The sequence below is a fragment of the Triturus cristatus genome, chromosome 4_2 (genome assembly GCF_964204655.1).
Source record: "Triturus cristatus chromosome 4_2, aTriCri1.1, whole genome shotgun sequence".
NCBI classification, from domain to species: domain Eukaryota; kingdom Metazoa; phylum Chordata; class Amphibia; order Caudata; family Salamandridae; genus Triturus; species Triturus cristatus.
In genome coordinates, this window is record NC_140586.1 from 18,900,064 (window position 1) to 18,925,923 (window position 25,860).

The 25,860-nt window shown below is 49.3% G+C and overlaps 1 long non-coding RNA gene across 1 annotated transcript in view; it reads left to right on the forward strand.

Moving 5' to 3' along the window:
- Positions 1–25,860, forward strand: part of LOC146832822 (uncharacterized) — a 244,730-nt gene that overhangs the window by 161,263 nt on the left and 57,607 nt on the right. The window contains exon 2 of the long non-coding RNA XR_014960176.1: positions 17,953–18,245. This is a non-coding gene — a long non-coding RNA (uncharacterized LOC146832822). The remainder of the gene's footprint in view (positions 1–17,952; positions 18,246–25,860) is intronic.

The following is a 25,860-nucleotide window of genomic DNA, read 5'->3' on the forward strand; positions in this document are numbered from 1 at the left end:
CTTAGTGCATTAACACTTGAATTTGGTTTAAAGGGCTACTAATGGGCGAACCAACTCTGATAAGTCAGTAGCAAATACTTTTAACCGGACCACCAATGTAAGTCGAATTGATTACTTTTTTGTAGACCTGAGATTATGGCCCAAAGTTGTTGACATGGTTGTAGGGTCTACCACGGTGTTGTAAATTGAAACAACGATGTGATTAAGCATTTACTAAAGACATTAATTCCCCTCTTATAGAGCATGTTTTTCTGTAATGTTGACCGAAGTTTGGACTCCATTTTGTATTGTCATGCTTCCACGTGTTCCCCACGAGAAGAGTCCAACCTCTGTGTTAGTTGCTCTTGTAATCTGCCTAGTAACAGTCTATAAATAGCTCCTTTGTCCATCTGGCACATGCCCAGACTTGACCACATCTGTTATCAGTTAGCCTTGCTTGACCATGTTTTCGCGGGCTCAAGGAGTGTGTTAGCTCCGCCCACATATTGATTCAGTATCGAAAATGACCATAAATGGTAATGTTCTTCGGCTTCATGTTGTATCCACCCACTTATGAGCCCCTCTATTGTGTATAAAAGGGGACTGTGTACGCAAGTTCTTTGTGCTACTCTATGCAATACTGAAGAGTGTTGTGTGGATTGTAGGACCACCCTTAAGGGTTAATAAATGCTGTCTTTGTACTTTACAGTTTCCGTGCCAACTTCCTTATAGATTCCGTTACAGGAGAGCGAACCCTTGTGTCCTGCGGGCCTAGCTGGGGCCTGTATTCATCAATTGGCGCCCGTCACGTGGGGCTCATCGGCGACTCGGATGCTCGAAGGACTGGTCGCGACGAAGGTGAGGAATTTGGCCGGGGACGTGATCACTGCCAGCGGCGTCTTAGCCCTGGCATCCCGAGGTTTTTTCTTCCTTCCCTTCCGAGCTGACCGTCTGGGTGGCGCCGGTCCTCGACTGAGACCTCTTCTGTCGGTCTTGCCGTGAAAGCCGTTTGGGCGATTGTGGAGCTTGGCAGTTGGAATCTGGACTCTTGATTGGTAAGAACCGGTGTACGGTACTTGCTCCGAGTTCTTGAAGCCTGATCTGGCTATTTGAGTTTGATTTGTGATGACTAGTCATATTTTGTATTTGTCTTTGTGAAAATATATATGCGTTGCAACACATATAGGCAGGTAATGTGGAGAGATTTCTCCGGAGCTGTGTAACTTTGAACGGCGCAACGATTAAGTGCCATTTTTTCTATAATATTGCATATTTTGCATTATTTCTGAGCATGCCTGCTTTCAGCGCACTCCGTAAGTGGTGTTGCTGTTTCGGAAACCGGTTGAACCTCGAGGAATCTGCTCCAGCTCCCCCAGAGGGGACTCCTAATAGGGATATGTATGTGAAGCATGGTCTTTCTTCCATAATGTACAGCACAGTATGGAGGAAATATACAAAAAAAGATCCTGAGTTACGATGGCCTTTGTATGGATCGTTTGATATACGTAAGATTGAGTATGTGGAACAGTGTATGTGTAAGCGGCGTGCTCGTCAGGATATGTTTGAGTGTGTACGGTTGTGGGTGAAGGAGGTGCGTGAGCGAGAGAAGCGTGAGAAAGCGCTGTTTGATAAAGAACAACGGAAGAATGATCATGTGCGAGCACAGGAAGCGAAGCGTCGGGAGGACAGAGAGCAGACGGACAGGCAAGAGAAGGAGCGTAGGCTACAAGTTTCGGGTCAATATGCTGTTCGGCAGCCACTTTACCCTGTCCTTAATAATCTTGATGATGATTTTTATTTACTAGATCGCTCTCCGCCCCCTTATGTCGGCGCATCTGCTCCGAGGCCGCAAGATTCCGTCCCGGGTCCGGGTAAGGTAGATACGCAGTCCATGTTATCGGCTGAACATATGGCTGAGCTTCGGCAAATTTCCTTCCGTGCACTTAAGGGTAAGGTGTCCGTGGATGAATTGTTCCATACTTGGGGGTCGTGGCAGGATAGAGAGAGATTGTATTTTTTGAACCATTTCGCTGAGGAAGTGATTGCTGCTTTTCGGAAATACTCTAGTGTCTTTGAGCCTGAAGAAGTGACATCGGATGCTAAAGCATTGCATGATGGTGTTTTTTCTCCCTCTAAGGCTCCTGATACGGCTCGGCGGCTATTCGCCTTGCGGGACGCGGTGCTGGCCCATAGAGAAAAAGCGCGCCAACGAGCAGGGGAGGAGACGCAGTCGGATTCGTGTACTGCAGAAGGCCACTCATCCACCTCTCAATCAGATAAGAGCGATCTAGTGCATGCTAAGCCAATGCGCGAGGCGGCGCCTTTGTATGTTCCTCCTAAAGGAGCGGGGACTAGCTCGGACATTACCTCCGCCGATGCTAAGGGATATTTTGTGTATAATTGGGTTTATACTCCGTGGCATAGAGCTGATGTGATGGCATTAAAGAATGCGCTGCCTGACCCCCGCAAGAATCCAGCGGCCTTCTATGAAGAAGTCGAGGGGGCCTTGAATTCTTGCGTTATGACTCTAGCAGATATAGATTTGTTCTTTGGGCTTATTCTACCACCGGACATGTGGCGATCTGTGCGAAAGGTAGATGATGTTGCCACTTTTAAGGCTCGATGGTCTGAACTGGAGGATGAGGATAGGGAGAGGAAGCCTGCGCAGAAACCGCCCCAGAATATTTTAGATCTCCCTGCTGCTATTGTGGCTAAGTTGAAGACAATTATCCCCCCTAAAAAGATTGACTGGAATATGTTAGCTGCATGTAAACAGAAAGTTGACGAGTCAGTTGCGGACTTTTTTACGCGCTTTGAGGAGACGTTTCATGATTTTAGTGGCCAGTCGCTTACTGACGATACGGGTCGCCACCTTTTTGCGGATAAATATGTGGCTAATCTGCTGCCGGCAGTTGCGGCCCGGTTAAAAGCGAGTGAAAGTTCTTGGTCCTCCGCTACACCGACGGCCCTCCTGACTATCGCCCAGTATTATGAGCGTCAGGAGCAAGAAGCAAAGGGCCAGGAGGAAAAGAAATCGAAAGATTTGAAAACAAAGGTGATGTTGGCACAAGTCTATGGCCCGCCCCGGCGGGGTAGTAATAGAGGTAGGGGAGGATCTTATGGTCCTCCCTCGGGCCGATCTGATTTAAATAGGAACCAATGTGCGTATTGTAAGCAATCGGGTCATTGGGCTAGGGACTGCCTGGTGTTGCATGCATCGCGTCAGGGGCATACCTATGGTGGCCCGCGAGGTAGAGGGGGTTTCTCCAACTTCCGAGGGAATTCTAACGACCAGGCTCGTTTTGACTCTGCTGGGCAGCACCGCGATAGATCAAACGTTTTTGATCGCCAGCATCAGTACCAAGCGTCGGGGATTGACCGGTCGGGGTACCATGACTCTCAGCATGCATAGGGATGCGTTGGATGGGGGTTAGAATCAGTTGAGGTGCCGGTTGATCAGAAGGGTCCTTATGTATCGGCTGAGGTTTTGGGCTCTACTGATCAGTTCCTAGTGGATACAGGAGCGACACGTAGTGCACTGTCTAAGCAATTGGTTCCGGGGGCTCCCCCATCCGGCTTAATGGTCACATCGGTAGGGTTTGACGGTACACTCTCCCGAAGCCCTCTTTCACAGCCCCTCATGTTTAAGGTTGATTCTTTTTCTGCACCCTGTCCGTTTCTGCTTGCCCCGTACACACCGGACAACATTATGGGTCTTGATATGTTAAAGCATTTTAGGGCTACGATCCGTTGCTCCCCTGCTGGTGTACGGGTAATATTGAATGACAATTACCCCCGATCAGAACGGATGTGTACGATGTCAGAGGATGCGCTGTTAGCTACCCTCCCTCGTGTTTTGTGGGCAACTTCGGATACTGATGTAGGACAAATGGTGATTCCACCGGTCCACATTAGCGTCCAGGAGGGGGCGGTGTTACCACGCCTCCCACAGTACCGTATTTCCCAGGAGGGCGAGGAGGCTCTCATACAGATAGTGCAGGATTTGATGGCGGTAGGGGTAGTGGAGGAAGTCCCCTACAACATTTGTAACAGTCCGATCCTTCCCATACTGAAAAAGGATACGGATGCCAGAGTTTATCGGTTTATAATTGATTTGAGAGAAGTGAACAAGATCGTGATACCTCAGTACCCAGTGGTTTCCGATATCACGACGTTGCTTACCTTGGTCCCGCCTACGGCGACCATGTTCTCAGTGATTGATTTGAAGAATGCTTTCTTTTCCATTCCCATTCACCCTGATAGCCGATATCTTTTTGGGTTTACATTGAATAATAGATCGTATCGTTTCTGTAGGATTCCCCAGGGCTACACAGAAAGCCCTAGCATTTACAGTCAGGCTTTGAAACGACAATTGGATTCCTTTGCTCTGCTCGAGGGTGTCGCCCTCATTCAATATGTCGATGACATCTTGCTGGCGGCTGACACCCTGGAGTTGTGTGAGAAAAGTACGTTATCCTTACTTTCCTTTTTAGCATCCCACAATCATAAGGTATCTAGGAAGAAACTGCAATTTTGTAGACCAAAGGTGACTTATTTGGGTCACCTTTTGTCTAAGGAGGGACGTGCACTCACACCGGATCGTATCCAAGTAATTCTGGATACACCGAGACCGTCCACACAGAAGGATGTGCGTGCATTTCTGGGTCTTGTTTCTTTTTGTAGACAGTGGATATTGGGGTTTTCGCACATAGCTAAGCCATTATTAGCCCTCTTGACAAAGGACACGCCTATCCCAATCCCTTGGTCAGATGAGTGTGATACTGCTTTTCAGCAACTACGACAGGCCCTTTGTTCAGCACCAGTGTTAGGGACCCCTGATTATGCAAAACCCTTTTCGTTGTATGTGCATGAGAAAGATGGATGTGCATTGTCAGTTTTAGTGCAGATGCACGGCGATAAGCAGCGCCCTTGTGCATATTTTTCGGCTGTACTTGATCCTGTCGCCCGAGCATTACCGGGGTGTTTTCGCTCGGTTGCGGCGACAGCTGTGTCAATACGCCAAAGTGAGGGAATTGTGTTATCTCATAAGTTGTTGGTATTAGTCCCCCATGCTGTCGATGCCCTACTCAATCAAACGAAGACGCAGCATTTGACCAGCGCCCGTTTAACGGGATATGAGTTGACGCTTTTGGCTCCTCATATTACGTTAAAAAGGTGCGTAACGTTAAACCCGGCAACATTGTTGCCATACCCCGAAACCCAGCCTGAGGCGCGGAAAGCGCATGATTGTATTCTCGTGACTGAGGAACAAACAAAGGGTCGTATTGATCTCCAGGATACGCCCTTTCCAGATGTAGATGGAGAACTGTGGGTGGGCGGATCATGTCTGAAGCTACCAGATGGTACGACTTCAGCAGCGTATGCGATTACCACCTTGCAAACGATAGTGGAGACAGCATGCATACCACAGAAATCAGCTCAAGCAGCGGAACTGATAGCATTAACACGAGCATGTGAGCTCAGTATAGGACTATGTGTGAATGTTTATACAGATAGCCGCTATGCTTTCGGAGTAGCGCACGATTTCGGCCTACTCTGGAAGGAGAGAGGGTTTTTAACGTCACATGGAGTACAGATAACGCATGGAGAGTTAGTTCACAATCTTTTAACCGCATTGACATACCCAAAGAAAATTGCTATCGTTAAGTGTAGCGCCCATAGGAAAGTAGTTGACAAAGTTGGAGAAGGGAATGCGTTGGCAGATCGAGTAGCACGGGAAACTGCGATGCAGCCCGGTACTACTGCCGTGTATGTAGTAAAGTCACAGGTGGAAAGATGGCATGATGCGAAGGAGGAAGTGCGAGAAATGCAAAGGACCGCTTCTGACAAAGAGCGGGAACAATGGGCTAGCGAGGGAGAACTGGATGACGAGGGTTGCTGGAGAAATAAGCGGATGGATAGATGGAAATTACCCACGGCTTTTGTACAGCCTATGGTTCAGATGGCACATGGGCTAGCACATGTTGGAGCTTCCGCAATTGTGAAATTGCTTACCCAAGTCTGGGAGCATCCAGAGATTGCTAGCACAGCAAAGAGGGTGGTGCAGACCTGTATGATCTGCCTGAGGTATAACCCAGGAAAAGGTACTCGAACTCCAGCAGGAGGATTTGTGACACCCACTGCACCCTTTGAGGTTCTGCAGATGGATTATATCCAACTGGAGCGCTGTAATAATCTGAAGTATGTCCTAGTAGTGGTCTGCGCTTTCAGCAAATGGGTTGAAGCGTACCCTACGAAAGACAATACTGCAATGACTACTGCGAAGATGCTGCTGAAAGAGTTCTTCCCTCGATATGGCGTCTGTAGACTTCTGTGGAGTGATAACGGCCCTCACTTTGTAGCGGATGTTATAAAGTACGTCTTGAAGGGCCTGGGCATCACCCAGAAGTTCCACGCCGTGTTTCACCCTCAGTCTGCAGGCCTAGTTGAGAAGTATAATGGTACACTGAAGCTTAAGATCGCTAAAATTCAAGCTTCAACGTCTTTGACTTGGCCAGACGCTCTGCCACTGGCATTATTGTCAATTAGATCGGTACCACACTCTCGAACTGGCCTTACACCTTACGAAATTGTCTTCGGACGCCCAATGAATATTTGGGGTCCGCCAAAACCTAAGGCTATGTATGATGTACCTTGTGTAATGATGAACGATTATCTAGCACAGTTAACGGATAACTTGGTTTCTATCCATCAACAGGTCCGAGAGGCGCTCCCTGATCGGTCTACCGGCGAAGGACATGGTCTCCGGCCCGGTGACCATGTCATGGTGAAAGTCTTCGACAGAACGAACAGTTTGGAGCCGAGATGGGTGGGCCCTGAGCAGGTCCTCCTCGCAACGAGGACGGCTGTGCGAGTCTCCAACCGAAAGAATTGGATCCACTCTCTGCACTGTAGGAAGGTGCCGCCCGGATTGGTGGAACCTGCCGTGCTGACCGATCAACGAGAAATCTTGGCTGCAGAGACAGGCCGTGCTGCGGAGCCAAACGCAACTGAGGAGCTCTTTCCGGACCACGCGACTCCTGGAGGAAGGCGATATCATCTTCGACCAAGGAAGTGAGTTTTCCAGTACCGGGACATACTGTCAGAACGGCCCTTGGGTTAGTGAAACGGAGAGCCGATGAGGCAAGGGGGGGGGGGATCAGCCCTGCATTAGTGTAGCGACACCCGTCTTGGCCCGCTGGTGAAGAAATCAACCGCTGCCCAAGGGGAAGAGTTCTGACAGACTTTTTAGTTTCAGGAAGATATTGGTTTTATTCTTATCTTTACCTTGACATGGAGAAAAAGAAAATCCTTTGTGCAGTAGGGTTCATGTTGACAGTAGCTATTGTTGGGATAACCACATGGTTCGTGGAGGATGTAACTCCCGCTCGGAAAATTCTTGTGTTGACAACTCCGGTGCCTGAGGAGCACTACTTTTATACATTACCGTATCAAGAGTTGAAGCATCGACAATCTTACTTGAATAACACTTTCATCCAGATGCTGCATCATACCCACGTTGCTACGAATGCTACGAACTGTTGGATATGTGGGATGATGCCAGCTCATCAGAAGAAAGGAGGAACGCCATTTATACCACTTCCTTTCTCTCATAATGGCTCTTGTAGAGCATGGTATACCTTGCTTTTTGCTACTCGGAAACCAACAGTGGGACGATTGCTCTTCAGACTCAATAAAGAATGCCATCAAGACAAAAATGGGTATCCACAAGCGAATGGGACAATTTGGGAGTGGGAAGAGTACCGACCAGACAATGAATCCATTCCCTACATCTTTACGAACACAAGAGACACTGTGGGAAAGGACAAGTTTGTAATTCAAGTAGCACAAGCTCAAGCGGACCTGTGTGTCCAGAGTGTGGGTTTTATTCCAGTTGGTGTTAGTGATTGCATTACTGTTTTGAATATTGATGGGTTGAACAATAGTACCTTCTTGGCCTCCCATAATACGTATTTTGTGTGTGGAAATAAAGGTTACTACCGTCTGCCGGCTGGGTGGTCTGGGGTATGCTATGTATCATTTCTATTACCTCCTGTATTCCTAGCACCCGCATCTTATCATAAGGATCTGAAATTATTGAATAATGTGACTGTAAATAGGTATAAACGTACTTTATCAATTGATGATGTAGATCAGACTGATACCAGTCTGCAACAGTATATTGATTTTAACTTAGGACTGTTTTTCTTTGTTGGAGCTGCCCTGAACAGTAGGAAGATCCGAAGGTTAACAAGAGTGGTAGAAGCTGTGACAAATCAGACTGCTGCTGCTCTTGGGAATCTTACGGAGGAATTACAGATTACTAGAATTGTTGCATTGCAGAATCGTATGGTATTAGACGTTATGCTAGCTGACAGAGGAGGAGCATGTAAAATTATTGGAAGTAGCTGTTGTGTGTTTATCCCTGATCATACGCCATCAGTTTATAATGCCATCAATAAACTGCATAAAATTGCAGCTGAGATCCATACAGAAAACGGCACTTGGTCCTTTTCTGGATGGTTTTGGGCGTTAATTACTGCCTGGGGATGGAAGGTTCTAACTGGTCTCTGCATTATTGTAGCGGTTCTGTTTTCATGCTGTATCTGCGTTCAGTGTGGTCCTTTACTCTGCTCATTATGTGTATCATTTTGTATCCCCGATAAGAAAGCTATTACCGATGTTGCTCACCAGAAACGTCTAGCTAAAGAAGTTGAAGAAATGATGACGATTGACATATATGATGATTATCTTAACAAACCGGATGTCTTCAGTAAATGCTGAAAGGGTCGTCTGTTGTAAATTGAAACAACGATGTGATTAAGCATTTACTAAAGACATTAATTCCCCTCTTATAGAGCATGTTTTTCTGTAATGTTGACCGAAGTTTGGACTCCATTTTGTATTGTCATGCTTCCACGTGTTCCCCACGAGAAGAGTCCAACCTCTGTGTTAGTTGCTCTTGTAATCTGCCTAGTAACAGTCTATAAATAGCTCCTTTGTCCATCTGGCACATGCCCAGACTTGACCACATCTGTTATCAGTTAGCCTTGCTTGACCATGTTTTCGCGGGCTCAAGGAGTGTGTTAGCTCCGCCCACATATTGATTCAGTATCGAAAATGACCATAAATGGTAATGTTCTTCGGCTTCATGTTGTATCCACCCACTTATGAGCCCCTCTATTGTGTATAAAAGGGGACTGTGTACGCAAGTTCTTTGTGCTACTCTATGCAATACTGAAGAGTGTTGTGTGGATTGTAGGACCACCCTTAAGGGTTAATAAATGCTGTCTTTGTACTTTACAGTTTCCGTGCCAACTTCCTTATAGATTCCGTTACAGGAGAGCGAACCCTTGTGTCCTGCGGGCCTAGCTGGGGCCTGTATTCATCAACGGTCAGTGATCACACTCCCCTTGAGCTAACCCTAATCTCTCCTTGGGCTAGACGCCTAAATTCTTCTGATGCTACTCTCGTTACCAGGGAGGTCCGTTCCACCAATGACAACAGGCGTCTTAAATGGGCACGCATAGCTATGGACCCGGAGAAGTTCGTTTTAATTAATACCATCCTGGAGGCCAGTACTAGAGTGATGCTCAGTCTGATAGGATTGGGTGATCTTGCTGAGATTGTTGACTGCCATACCAACTTTTTCAACTTATTGGCCACCTATTTCAAAATATAATGATGCTCACAGGGTGAGAAAAAAAGCTCGAAATCGCAGTTTGCTTGGTTTACGCGAGAATGCAGGGACCTTAGAATCTAACTGGCCTCTGCAATTCGATCAAACAATGTAAATCAAGTGAGGGAAACCAGGTAAACCTATAAAAAAGGGACTCTCAAGGCCAAAAAGGATTGGGAAGTGGAGCGTTGGTCACTGATCAGTGATGCTTGTGCAAAAAAAGACACAACATTTCTGGCTTTTAGTAACGAGGGACTGGGAAGTAGGTCCCAGTCACCTGACAATAACATTTCTGTTGAGGAATGGCATTGCCACTTCTCGTCTTAATACCCTGAAGAGCCTGTACATGTTAACGAAGACCCAACAGTCATATGACAGCTCTGAGATTGATGGGTTTTTCACCCTAGCTGAAATAAGATCCAGTATCAGTACTATTACTAGATCGAAAGCCCCGGACTGGACGCCATCCCTGGCGACTTATTTCTCAGCAACTCACAGAACTAGTCTCTGTATATTCTGGCCCTGGCCAATAGAATAGCCGCCAATTCCACAATTGCGTCTTCATGGAAAAGGGCTGAGGTAATCCCAGTGTTTAAGAAAGGTGATCGCTCATTGCCCTCGAACTACAGACCCATTAGCCTGATCAACAGGTTTTCCGCTTCCTACTATTAATTTGGAAGACAGTCACAATCTTACAGGGAAGCCTCAATGTAGCTCTTATTGATTTACGGTCCACTTTTGACCTTATCCCCAGATGCAAACTCTGGGATGTCTTGAAGAAAATGGGAATCCCACCTGAAATGTTATCAGTGACCGTTCGTCTGTGTGAGAACAACTATGCAAGGGTACGCTGGGGTAACTAAGGCCAATTGTCAGACCCGATTAGGGTTAACAGAGGGGTCCGACAAGGGTGTGTAATGGTCCCCAATCTCTTCTCACTTTTCATCAATGGTGTTGTCCAGTTCCTCGCAGATAGCCCAACTGATGCGCAGACTTTGGGGGGCGGGGTTATGGTGGCAACCCTACTTTTTGAAGACGACACTCTGATAGTTTCCAAGACCCCGAGTGGCCTGCAAACGCTTCTAAAATGCTTTGAGTCTTTCTGCGCATTAAGAGGTCACGAGATAAACACCGCAAAGACCAAGCACTTAATGATTAACTCTCATTGATCCTTCAAGGGGAAGCTGTTTTTAGTGGGGAAACCACTAGGGAGAGTGAGCACTTTTGATTACTTGGGTGTCACTCTCCCTGACAACCTTTCCTGGAGACATCATGTTAAGAGGCAGAATCTTCAGCTAAAGCGGATCACAGGATCTTTGATCAAGGAGCATAAGATCTCACTGAGCAAGCCAATAGCTGCCCCCCTTGTATTTACGATCATAAAGCAGTGGGAGCAGCTCTTTATGGGGTGGAACTCTAGGGATTCGAAAAACTGGATGCACTCTTAGTGACCGAAAATACATTTCTTAGATCGCTTTGTTCTCTACCACAGAGCACGCCCCTGCAACCGTTGAGATTTAATATGGGTAGATTTTGGATTGTGCAAAAAGCACAGCTACGCCTTTTGCTCTTCTGGCTTCGTCTCAAAACTACCCCTGAGCTACACCCTTATGCTGCTGCTCTGGATGAATCTATGCGCTAAACTGCCATAAGAAAATTGGCTGGCTAACTAGGGTGAAATCATTGATGACCACTTTAGGGATGGAAGGTTTAAGGGACACCGGTACTCCGGAATCTCTTCCAACCAAAACCCAGGTTAAGAAATATTACTGGGACTGGGTGGCGCAGTCCCTTATTTCCTATCCATCCGGGGGCCGTCTGACACTTGATTTTATGGAGTTCAAGCTTGAAGGTGCTTTCGAGCAATATTTGGAGGTTATCAAAATCCTCAGGATAGGAAACTCTACATGCAATTCAGAATTGGCTCCCTACCTGTTAACACCTTTGTTGCCTCCTGGGGTCAGCCTTCTTCTACATTCCAGCTTTGCCCAGGCTGCTCTCTTGCAGCCGAATTCACCAGTCACATACTTTTTGCATGCCCTAGGTACCACCATTTAAGATCTAGGTGGGTAGCTCCTGTCTGTAGACAGCTAGCGCTATTACAGCGATGCGCTTCGTACCTTAAAATCCGACTCTAGCATGCTAATTGTCTGTTCTGTTGCCAAATTTCTAGGCAAAATGTGGATAAGTAGGAGGCACACATTGACCATGCAATTGATATAACTCCTTTCTATTTAATATCATTTAAATATTTTTACACAAGTATTTATTTATTAGCTTAGTCTTAAATTAATCTTAGAACTGTACCTACATGACGGGTCATGCCGTTAATTATCACGGCATAGACCTTTGCTGTCACAGATCTTGGATATAATCTTAGTTGCTTTTATTGTTTTCTTAACCCTATTTTATCATATGCACTAGATGGTCTGAGCTGTACTAGCCCTTGGGAATTTGTAATCAAACCTTGGTCTCATTTGCACTTTAGGCACTGGCCCTTCTAAGGCCCCTACTCGACAACTGGGGGTTATGCTGATTCTAGTAATTTTAGGTATCTGCTTTTGTATGAGGGCTATCATTCCTTTAAACCTAATGCACATGCACTTTTGTGGTCTTTCCTTTTTATCCTCCGGAGTATTAGGAAGTCTGGACTTTAAAAGCATAATTCTACATGTCGCTACGGATTGCTATTTAAATTTGATTGTTTCATTATGTCTGTATTGTACTGTATGCATGTGATGCTTTTATGGCCGTAACGGCCAAAATAAAGTTATTTGACTGACTGACCTATCACGACTACCTAAGGAAGCACACCCTATGGTGGCCAAGAACTTAGACTTTATAGAATGGGATGCCACACATCCTGAGGCAAGTAGGGACAGTTTAAGTCTGATATATCTTGAACTTTTTACTGCCTCATTGCGAGCAGGGATGGTTCCTAGCCCTAAGAAAAGGGGGATGTCATCCCTCTCCTTAAAAAAACTAGTCCGGACCTTTAAATCTTGTTTAACTTTAGACCCATCTCTTTGCTCCCAGTGGTTTCAAAGGTGCTTGAGACGTGCGTGAACACCCAACTATCTACATTTTTGGATACCTTCGATCTTCTTCTCCCATGACAATCAGGTTCAGGGCCCATCATAGCACAGAGATGGCCCTTATGGAAATAACTTATTCCATTAAATTAAATCTGCATTCTGGGCATAACACCACCTTGATTCTGTTGTACCTCTTAGCGGCTTCTCATACGGTCTCACATGAGATCTTGTTGCAACGCCTTGCCTATATAGGGGTGGAGGGGATGGCCTTAAAATTGCTTGGTTCCCTTTTAGATCGCAGAGAACAAGCCATGTGGCTTAAGCCATTTTACTTTGAAGTACCATAGGGCTCAGTTTTTACCCCTACACTTTTTAACATTTATGTAATGTAACGTAATGTAATGTAAATTGGTACTTATAGAGCACGCAGCTACTCCACAGAGTGTCCCGGCGCTGAAAGACCTCAAGACAGACAACGGCACTATGTCAGAAAGGAGCGAAAGGCTCCTGGCTATTTTTGGAATAGTCAAAAACAAAAGAGGAAGTGAAGAGGAAAAAATGGTAGAATCATCGTCCTCTAAATCATACAAATAAACAAACAGATTCTACCTATTTTAAAATATATACTTCCTAATCTAGGAATTCTATAATGATGGTGGGAAAATGTGTTAACCCAAAGAGTTGTCCTGGGAAACACTATGTGTGTTTTTGATAACCCTTACACACCAAATGCTCATTTGGTGTCAAACTTCATCATTGGGTTCTTCCCGTCTCGCTGCGGGACGGGGCGTGCTGCGACCTACAAAGACACAGGAGCACTTATTTGGTGAACAACTATGGGGTCTATTAGGATGGCGGTCGGAAAACCACCCGACCGCCATGGAAGCGGAAAACAACCGCCTGCTGGTACCGTGGAAAAAACGGCGGCCAAATTAGGATCAACCACCCACAAACACTGACCGTGACGGAACGGGGCCAAGAAAATCCACCCGTAGCGTGCGGAGATGGCCAAAACCCATCCGCGATGGTCGGATTTGCGGCAGAAAAACACCAACCCGCCGCAAGTATAGCGGATACACCGCACGGGAAATTAAGATATCCCCGATGGTCCAGCGGTACGATCCACTGTTTCCGACCGCCGCGGTTGCAAACAGTGATGAATGGGAGAGCTGGCGGAAGAGCTGCAGCATAGCCACCGCTGCGGACGCTCCGTGACAAATATGACCAAATGAAAAACTGCACAATGAGGCCACAAAGTGCACACAGCAAACTAGCCATGCCCCCCAAAAACACAAAACACACCCCAATGACAAAACCACATGGAAAAAAACAAAATACAAATCCCAGTACAACCCACACAACACACCTGACAGCAATACCCCATTTGGACACACCCACATAGCTGAGTATAAAACCAGCCCCATCCCTGACCAGAATCCTTTGCAATATTCCACAACTGAAGGGCCCAACACCAGAGCACAAAGGAGAGGAAAAAGAACATAACATCACCAGCCTCACCACACACAGCACCGCCATCACTTCCACACCTGCACTACTAACCCCCCTGCACATCACACACCATACACATCACTACTACACCCACCACTCACACCCCTGCACCCACAACCACTTTGCACACCACACACCATGGCAACACATAAAATGCCCAAATTCACGGAGAGTGAGTTGACAGTCATGGTAGATGAGATAGTCGGAGTGGAACCACAACTGTTTGGTAGCCTGGTCCAACAGACACCATTAGCCACAAGAACACAAATGTGGGCAAGGATAGTTGAGAAGGTCATTGCAGTAGGGACCACCCCGCAATCAAAAAAGGAAATCATGAAGCGGTGGCATGACTTGAAGAGGGTTGTCAAAGAGAGGAGGAGCAAGAACCGTGAGCTGGCTGACAGGATTGGCGGTGGCCCTCCCATTCCACCAAAACCATTCACTCCATGGGAGGAGAAGGTGCTTGTCATACTGCATCCAGAGAGTCTCACAGGAGTACCTGGGGGAGTGGAGGGTGGTAAGTACAAACAAATGACTACCACCACACTGCTATGTACTGTCATGCACAACTACAAAGCTACACCACCTAGGAAAAATTCCATTCATCTGCACCACACACTCCCAAAAACATGTCTCACAGATCCAACATTCACTCACTCCCATTCACCCAAAACATAGCTAGCAACATTACCATGGGTGCATGTGCACAGGCAGCCAGCACTACAACTCCCACCAGGCCCCCTTGTTCCAGAGCATCAGCAAGATGGAACCCTCCCCCCAACCCACGCAGAAGCAGGTGGAAGCCATTGCAGTGCACCAAACAAACTTACAGGTAGATAGCCATCTTCCCTGGGAGGGTGTTTGTGGGTGGGAGGCCTGTACCACTACTCCCACCATGCCCCCTGTCCCACACCTGAGCAGGATGGAGCACTCCCCACCCAAAAGCAGTTGGAAGCCAGTGCAGTACACCAAACAAACTTACAGGTAGGTAGCCATCTTCCCTGGCAGGGTGTTTGTGGGTGGGAGGCCTGTACCACTACTCCCACCATGCCCCCTGTCCCACACCTGAGCAGGATGGAGCACTCCCCACCCAGAAGCAGTTGGAAGACATTGCAGTATACCAAACAAACTCACAGGTAGGTAGCCATCTTCCCTGGGAGGGTGATTGTTTTGTGGGTGGGAGGACCGTACCACTACTCCCACCATGCCCCCTGTCCCACACCTGAGCAGGATGGAGCACTCTCCCACCCAGAAGCAGTTAGAAGCCATTGCAGTACACCAAACAAACTTACAGGTAGGTAGCCATCTTCCCTGGGAGGGTGTTTGTGGGTGGGAGGCCTGTACCACTACTCCCACAATGCCCGCTGTCCCACACCTGAGCAGGATGGAGCACTCCCCACCCAGAAGCAGTTGGACGCCATTGCAGTATACCAAACAAACTTACAGGTAGGTAGCCATCTTCCCTGGGAGGGTGATTGTTTTGTGGGTGGGAGGCCCGTACCACTACACCCACCATGCCCCCTGTCCCACACCTGAGCAGGATGGAGCACTCCCCCACCCAGAAGCAGTTAGAAGCCATTGCAGTACACCAAACAAACTTACAGGTAGGTAGCCATCTTCCCTCGGAGGGTGTTTGTGGGTGGGAGGCCTGTACCACTACTCCCATCATGCCCCCTGTCCCACACCTGCGCAGGATGGAGCACTTCCCCCACCCAGAAGCAGTTGGAAGCCATTGCAGTAAACCAAACAAACTTACAGGTAGGTAGCCATCTTCCCTGGGAGGGTGTTTGTTTTGTGGGTGGGAGGCCTGTACCACTACTCCCACCATGCCCCCTGTCCCACACCTGAGCAGGATGGAGCACTCCCCACCCAGAAGCAGTTGTACGCCATTGCAGTATACCAAACAAACTCACAGGTAGGTAGCCATCTTACCTGGGAGGGTGTTTGTGGGTGGGAGGCCTGTACAACTACTCCCACCATGCCCCCTGTCCCACACCTGAGCAGGATGGAGCACTCCCCCACCCAGAAGCAGTTAGAAGCCATTGCAGTACACCAAACAAACTTACAGGTAGGTAGCCATCTTCCCTCGGAGGGTGTTTGTGGGTGGGAGGCCTGTACCACTACTCCCACAATGCCCGCTGTCCCACACCTGAGCAGGATGGAGCACTCTCCACCCAGAAGCAGTTGGACGCCATTGCAGTATACCAAACAAACTCACAGGTAGGTAGCCATATTCCCTGGGAGGGTGTTTGTGGGTGGGAGGCCTGTACCACTACTCCCATCATGCCCCCTGTCCCACACCTGCGCAGGATGGAGCACTTCCCCACCCAGAAGCAGTTGGAAGCCATTGCAGTAAACCAAACAAACTTACAGGTAGGTAGCCATCTTCCCTGGGAGGGTGTTTGTTTTGTGGGTGGGAGGCCTGTATCACTACTCCCACCATGCCCCCTGTCCCACACCTGAGCAGGATGGATCACTCCCCACCCAGAAGCAGTTGGACGCCATTGCAGTATACCAAACAAACTCCCATGTAGGTAGCCATCTTCCCTGGGAGGGTGTTTGTGGGTGGGATGCCTGTACCACTACTCCCACCATGCACCCTATCCCACACCTGAGCAGGATGGAGCACTCCCCCACCCAGAAGCAGTTGGAAGCCATTGCAGTACACCAAACAAGCTTACAGGTAGGTAGCCATCTTCCCTGGCAGGGTGTTTGTGGGTGGGATGCCTGTACCACTACTCCCACCATGCCCCCTGTCCCACACCTGAGCAGGATGGAGCACTCCCCACCCAGAAGCAGTTGGACGCCATTGCAGTATACCAAACAAACTCACAAGTAGGTAGCCATCTTCCCTGGGAGGGTGTTTGTGGGTGGGAGGCCTGTACCACTACTCCCACCATGCCCCCTGTCCCACACCTGAGCAGGATGGAGCACTCCCCCACCCAGAAGCATTTTGAAGCCATGGTCACACTACAAACAAACTAACAGGTAGGCAGACATCTTCCCTGGGAGGTCTGTTTGGGGTTGGGATGCCTGAACAACAACTCACCCCAGGCCAACTCGTCCCCCACACCATCACAATGGAACCTCCCCTCCCACCCAGATGCCTGTGTCAGCCACTGTATCACCACTAACAAAATAACAGGTAGGTAGACATATCATGCTTGCTAGTCACACCCCTGAGCAGGATGCCACTCACAATGTGCACACAGCTAAGCCAATGAGACTGTCACAGCAACCAAAGTGTGACTCACCAATGCACATGTAGGAGAAAGTCTGGGCACAATTATGCACAGCACTGAATTCCATGTGTAAGTGCCATGGGGCCAGAGGAGCAAGGACCAAATTAGAAACTAGAAAGCATGGTTGGTGGTACGAATCCAGAGATGCACATGACAAGACAAAGGTATGTAGGAGATGACAATGACCTGTTTATGGCCAGATGTAAGGTCTGACAGGGCAGAGTGAGCAAAAAAGAGTCCTCACAGATATTTTTCCCTGCGCTAAAACCTAGATGGCAACATGTCCCTGTACTCAGAAATCATGCACGTTGTGCATGGTAGGTATCGACAACTCACACCATTAACAAGTAATGCATGTACCACAGCACCATGTCAGGAGGCACAGTAGTGCACATACAACAAAATGTGATGATTAGTCAACTGTGTAGTGTACAAACAGTGAATGACATACAGCTAACACAAAGCTTTCGGTGTGCACTACAATGAACATCTCCCATCTGACCCACAGGTGAACAAGAACTCACTGCAGAGGACAACACCAGCAACCTGCACAGCCAGTCCCCCCCCCCCCAGTACATGGACTCTCGGATGTTGACTCCCGGGATTCTCTGGACAATGAGCTTGATGCCGGTCCATCTGGTGTGCCAGGGCGCAACAGGTCCCAGGACCCCATAGTCCCCCCACCACATCTGCTGCACTAACAACCTTTGGCGGATGGTGACTTTTGAAAGTGGTAGGGCGTAAAAGTTGGGGGGTGAGTGCTTTGCTGCAAGCGAAGCAAGCAAACCCAACAGTCATAAGGTGAGTTGATGGAGGTTCTACTCACGGGGACATTTTTAAAATAGAGTGTGGGAAATGGTGCTATTTGAAGCTAATTTAAGGAAGCAAGGTTTATAAAGCAATGGTGAAAGTGCAGCCTTGAAATATTTAAAGAAAATAAACATAAAAAATGCTTTATATCCTATTGAATTAAAATTGTTTAGTGTGACAAGCAAGGGTTTCAATTATCTTACCTTACCTGCACATAGGGTTGTCTCTGCACTGCATGTGGTTGGTAAAGCTGATAATCTTCATGCCACATTGTTTACACTACAGCAGAGCAGACTACAGCCTGTCATATGTCTTGCTGTCTGTTACGAGGCCCTGTGTTTATGTCCTGACAAATCTGCCCCCCCCTTCGCCCCTGACACTTCAGGGGTCCAACCTCCATTCAGCTAAAAGCTTTTATCTGTGAGATATGGGACTGGGAGCCTCAAGGGCCCCTCACCACATTCATCAGGTACCCCATCAAGTTGCAGACAGTGGCAGTCAAGGGGTTGTGCTTCTTCTTAAGATGCCTGGTTTGGTTCATGATTAAGTTAAATGGATGGGTAGGGAGGGTTCAGACAGACTGACCTTAATGTTATGAAGCAGTTTTACATTTTACCCCGAGCTGTTTAAACTCAATCTGTTAGGACTGCATTCACAGTTGAGCTTTCAGTTCACCCAGCTGGCCTAGCTGACTGTGCCGCCATTTTGTAACTTTTGTGTATGGTGTGACGCAGTAGAGCAATAGGTGTTCTTTTTTAAAACGGCGGTCAGAAAAGCATATCATGTCACACACAACAATAGTTAGTTGTTACTTGCCACAAAATGCGACGCTCACATAGTCTGATCAGACTGACTCGTGTAAGTTGAAGAGTCTCACTATGCATATTAATGAAAATGCATTTATAAATTATGCACCGGATTGAGTGAGTCAGAGGTAAGAAATAGATTTTTTTAACATGTGCACAGGCAGCGCTGCACGCACCACTCTTAAATAACATATCAGTCCAGGAGCATGGAGGAGTCTCCGCAGTTAAAGCTTGCATAAACTTAACAATGTTAGGTTTGTGCAAGCTTTCGCTGCGGAGACTCCTCCATGCTCTATCTTAAGCTAACATAACAATATATCAAGTATTTGTTACAAAACAAAGCACTTACTAGGGAGGTAGCCTATCTAACGGACTGCACGGTGTAGCACTGCCACAGCAACAGAACATGTCACGTGCACTGCAGCACTCCCTGTCCTCGGGATCGAAAGCTGCTGGGCTCCACCCCCAGGCCTCATCAGCCAATACAAGCCACACAAGAAATGGAGGAGGCGAGGCCGGCTGTCCATGGTAGCCACCCACTTCTGCTTTGTCCCCATGAGTCTGCCCTGCCCTTTTCCATTAAATGAATGGAACTCTTCAGACCCCGCCATGGGCCAGAGCAGTATACGCCCAAAAGCAAGCCTATATATCACCTCTAAAACTGGCCACGCCTTCCTCAGTAATGCCACTGTCCTGGTTTGTGTCTTAAGGGTGAGAATCATCACGAACACTGGTCACACATGCGCAATCAGGTACTCCTACAAAAAATCCTTATAAAAGACCACGTTGCCCTGCCATCTCGGGGGGGGAGAGGGAGAAAACCCTATGAGCAGCTCTAGTCACAAGCAAACATTAGCTTTTTAGCTGCTTATAGGTTTTTCTCCCTCCCCCTCCTCCGTGATGGCAGGGCAACACCCCTTTCGCCCTTTAACACCAGCCGCCCCTGCTAACAACGTCACTGCAGAGCCCTGCTGTTATGGCCTGTGCGTCCACCGCCACCGCCACCACCACCAGTGCTGCCTGCAACACCCTCCCTGTCCCAGAGGATGACCATCCCACACCACCGACTGAGGAGGGCAGGGAGAGGATGCGGGTGCCTACAGTGGTGAGGCAACAGGTCTGTGGCAGCAGGGAAGGTGGGAGAGGCAGGGTCACCCACAGACAACTGACTCATTGTCAGTGAAATTGCTTTCCCTTCCTCGCAGCTCCACCATTAAGTTAAGCCTGCCCCTGCACTATCAAGTGTTGGTTTGAGGCCCTCCTCCACCCGCAGGTTTCCCTGCACCTCATCCCTGGTGGTCCAGTGGACCTCTGTCTCCATTCTCTTGCTCTGCTTTTTCTCTCCTATCTAACTCATGTTTTCCCTCACTTCTATCTCCCCCCTTCACTCTCCTTCTGGGTCTTTCCTCCATTTTCTGTCCTTTTCCCCTAATTTCAAGCTCCCCCTTCACTCTCCTTCTGTGTCTTCCCACCGTTTTTCACTCGTTCTTTACCCTCATTTCAATCTCCCCTTTTACTCTCCTCTGTCCTCTGTGTCTTTCCTCCACTCTTTCTTGCACTTTTGCTGCCTTATTTGCACTTTTCTCTCTCTTCTTGCCTTTTTCCTTTAGCCTTTTTCAGCCCATTTTTCCCATCCGCTGCTGTCCCCGCGGCCCCTCCCCCCCAGCACGACCAGTGTGACCGGACAAATCCAGCTCCCCTCCCGGTCCCGCCTCCCAGCTGTCCAGCCCTCCCCGACCCCTATTTAATGGCGGCCCATGCGCAGCCGCGCCACCGGGGCACCAAAGGCAAGCCTGTTTACGCCCGTCCGCGACCCTACTGAGACCAGCGCCAGGAACCCTGGATCTCTGCACCGCCAACGCTACGACCCAGTGGCACTCCACGCTCTCTACCCAGGCCGCAATAACAACTGCAAGCTAGCATCACCAGCCGACACTCACGGACCCTTCAGCTGTCACTGCTGCCTGCACCCCTGCAGCACTGCCAAGACCACTTACCCAGCGCAATCTGCCCGCAAGAACACAACCGAACCGAAGACCCTGCAATGCATCCTCCTCAACGTCCGATCCCTCTACAAACATGCCACCGAAATCTGGGACCTCCTCGACAGCACTACCCCGGACATAGCATTCTTTACCGAAACCTGGACCAACACCACCTCTGGACCGGACATCGGCCTCGCCATTCCCCAAGGATACAAGATCTCCAGGAAGGACCGCCCCACCCGCCCGGGAGGAGGAATCGCCATCGTCCACAAATCCACCCTCCGCCTGAGCACACTCCCCGACGAGCCCACAGACCTGATGGAACACCTTCACTTCAAGATACTGGCAAGCCCTACCTCCACCCTCAGAGGAACCCTCATCTACCGACCCCCTGGACCCTGCAGACCTTTCGCCAACTCCATCACGGACATCATCTCCCCGCATGCCATCGTGTTCACCAACTACACCCTACTGGGAGACCTCAACTTCCACCTCGACAACCAACTGGACCCCAGCACCACATCCCTCCTGGACAACCTCCACAACATTGGACTTCACAACAGGACACTCCATCACCTTCAGCCACACCACCAAACTCCCATGGACTGACCATCGATGCGTCCACTTCACCTTCAGAACACCCACCATCCACAGACACCAGCACCTGCTCCCACGAAGAAACTGGACAAGAATCACCGACGATCAGCTAACCTCATCACTCAGCAACTCCACCCCAACCATCACAGAAAACGACGACACCAACACCGCAACCCGAACCCTGCACAGATGGCTCTCCGACAGCGCCAACACCATAGCCCCCCTCAAGAAAAACAACAACACCCATGCCAAGAAAGCTAGATGGTTGACCGCCGAACTTCAAGAGTCCAGACGCACTTGCCACCGCCTCGAAAAAGGCCTGGAGGAACACCAAATCCACAGAAGCCCACAACAACTTCAGAGCCGCCACCAACGCCCACCACCAACTCATCAGAAAAACAAGGAAAAAAGCGGTTGAAGACAGAATCTCCACTCATGCACACAACAGCAAAGAACTCTTCAACATCATCAAGGAGTTCGCCCAACCCACTAGCGAGTCCACCGACATCCCTCCCTCACAAGACCTCTGCGACAAACTCAGCACCTTTTTCCACCTCAAAATCAAGAGCATCTACGACAACTTCGACAAAGACAACCAACACACTGAACCCTCACCAACCACCCCGACACCCTGAAGCCAGCGATCGACAACTGGACAACCCTCGCCACCGAAGACACACTGAAGACGATTAAGTCAATCCACTCCTGGACCCCCACAGACCCCTGCCCCCACCACATTTTCAACAGAGCCGCCAACACCATCGCACCAATGCTCTGCCACACCATCAACCGCTCCCTGGCAACCGCCTCGTTCCCTGATGACTGGAAACATGCTGAGATCAACCCCCTCCTGAAGAAACCCTCGGCGGACCCCACCGACCTCAAAAACTACAGACCCATCTCCCTGCTCCCGATCACAGCGAAAGTCATCGAGAAAGCCATCAACAGCCAACTCACCACATTCATCGAAGAGCACAACATCCTCGACTCCTCCCAATCCGGCTTCATAAAAAACCACTGTACGGAAACCGCCCTCTTCGCCGCAACAGACGACATCTGTACCTTACTGAACAAAGGAGAAACAGCAGCCCTCATCCTCCTTGACCTCTCAGCAGCGTTCGACACAGTCTCTCACCGCACCCTAGTACGCAGACTCCACGATGCAGGGATCCAAGACAAGGCCCTCGACTGGATCCGCTCCTTCCTCTCTGGCAGAACGCAGCGGGTCAGACTCCCCCCTTTCCTCTCAGACCCTACACCTACCACCTGCGGAGTCCCCCAGGGGTCCTCCCTCAGCCCTATGCACTTCAACATCTACATGGCTCCGCTTGCCCCCATCATCAGAACCTACGGATTCAACATTATGTCATGCGCAGATGACACCCAACTCATCCTCTCCCTATCCAACGAACCCAACACCGCCAGACACAACTTTCGAGAAGGCATGGCAGCCGTCGCCAAATGGATGAAAAACAGCTGCCTACAACTAAACACCAACAAAACAGAAGTACTCATCATGGGCCCAAACCCAGATGCCTGGAATGACACCTGGTGGCCCCCGCCCTCGGAAGCCCGCCTACCCCCACGGACCACGCACGCAACCTGGGATTCATCCTGGAATCAGAGCTCAAAATGGACCGCCAGATCAACTCTGTCTCGTCCTCCTGCTTCCACACCCTCCGCCTCCTACGTAAGACCTTCAAATGGATCCCCCTCAATCACAGAAAGACCGCCACTCACACCCTGGTCACCAGCAGGCTCGACTACGGCAATGCACTCTATGCCGGAATAAACAAAAACCTCACCCGTAAGCTACAGAACATCCAAATCGCCGCCGCAAGACTGGTCCTCAACCTGCCAAGACACCGTCACATCTCCCAGCACCTGCGAACACTCCACTGGCTCCCCATCGAAGCTAGAGTCACCTTCAAGATGCTAACCCACGCTCACAAGGCCCTCCACGACACAGGACCAGCATACCTGAACAGCCGACTCAAATTCCACGCACCCCAAAGGACCCTACGATCAGCCCAGCTCTCCTACGCAGTGGTCCCCCACACCAGAAAGACCAGATCGGGAGGCCGCTCATTCTCCTTCCTCGCAGCCAGAGCCTGGAACGACCTTCCGCTCCACCTCAGACAGATAACATCGCTCCCCATCTTCGCAAGAAACCTCAAAACCTGGCTCTTCGACGGACCCCCAACTTGATGTACTGGAACCTGCGAACCCCCCCTACACCCCCAGCTCCTTCAGACCCTTACGGGTGAGTAGTTGCGCTTAGCAAACACCTGATTTTTTGTTGTTGTTGATTTTTTTAGACAACAAGAGGCTGGGACCCAATCCCTGGACCACATAACCAGAATCCTTGGGGCATATGAACGGGCCCAGGGACGAACGGGCCGGTCGGACGAACTGTTCCGCGAGCTCATCCTGCTGATGAAGTCCATCGACACCCGCATGGGACAAATTGTGGACCTCTTGGGCCAGGAAGTGGCGGTACTGAGGGACAGGCCTGCGCCACAACCAATACCTCCACCCCCCTCTGGTGGTCTGCAGGATGACAGTTCACCATCCTCCCCTGCGGCCACAGAGAGGGGTGAGTCCTCAGACCCCACTAGCCCTACAGAGGGCCCCCCCTGCCAAGCAACGAAGGGGCCGTCCGAAGAAAACCCTGGGAGTAACAGGAGGCAAAGCACCTGCCAAACGCCGGTCATGGAGCCAGCCATGATGGCAACCCTCTTCACCACTGCATTGACTTTATGGACTGTCCTTCCCCACACTGCCTTGTGAATGGCATCTGTCTGTTGGACTGGGTCACCACATCTATGTGGTGACTACTCGATTATCTCATGTACCTTAACGGTCAACTCACTGCTGCACTAATCACCTCACTGCAAATGTTCAACCCCCTCACATGTCACCATTGCAAATTAACAACTCATTACACACATGTTGTAGTACCTGCTCCGTCTTTATTCCAGGATGTACAGTCCTCACCATGATTACAATGTACCAGGAGACTAGAGTGTATGTAGGCAAGGAGAGGTTGAAGGCACCTAGGGAAACACAACAGAACAACATTCACTAGTCAGGGTGTAGCATCACAGATATCACACAACACTTCCCTACAAGAGAATCCCACATGCACACATCACAATGGGCAACAAATGTCAACATACACATCCTGTAGATATTCCTAAATGAACTGTCCCAGAAACATTGTCAGCCACCACTGAGTCTACAACTGGCTGCTGTCACAAACCTCACGTACGCCTTCACAACAACAGCAACATCCTCGGACAATAGGTACGTTGTACATTGTCACCCATCTTCAAGTGAAGTAGCGGGTGATGAGCTGTTGACGCAGGTCAACACCTTCCTCCTCTCCACTGTCCTCATCTCTGGACACGGGTTGGTTTGCAGGCGGGGGCCTTGGGTCCTCATCATCATCCAGGATCAGGGGAATCTCCTTGCGAATGGCTAGGTTGTGGAGCATGCAGCATGCCACTACAATCTGACACACCTTCCCGGGCGAGTACATCAGTGCACCTCCGGTCTTGTCCAGGCAGCTGAAAAGTGACTTCAGCAGACCAAAAGTACGCTCTACCACACGACGTGTCCTCCCATGGGCATCATTGTAGCGGACTTCAGCCGGGGTCCTGGGATTCCACAGTGGGCTCAGCAACCAGGGACGCTTGGGATATGCAGAGTCACCTAGGTGTGACAAACACAAATAAACATTGCTATGTCGCTGAGGCAGAGGGCAGCAGGTCACACACCCAGCAAGCCATATTACTAGGCATACTCACCCACAATCCATGCACACTCGGGAAGCAGATTAGCCATCAGCTGGGGTACAATGCTGTTACGCAGGATGTATGAGTCATGGTCTGAGCCTGGAAATTTGGCACACACGTGTGAGATGATAATATCTGCCAGGCACACCACTTGCACATTTATGGAGTGGTAATGTTTACGATCCCTGTAGCTGTGCTCACGTGCCTGTGGTGGCACAAGCCCAACGTGGGTGCAATCAATGGCACCAACAACATGGGGGATGTGTCCGAAGGGACAGAAATCTCCCTTCACAGCTGCCAATTCAGGCCCCTGGGGAAATGGATATATCTGTCCTTGTAGATCCTCATGGCGGACAGTACATCACGCAGCACCATGCTGAACATAGGTTGTGACATCCCACCTGCGCTGGCCACCGTGTGC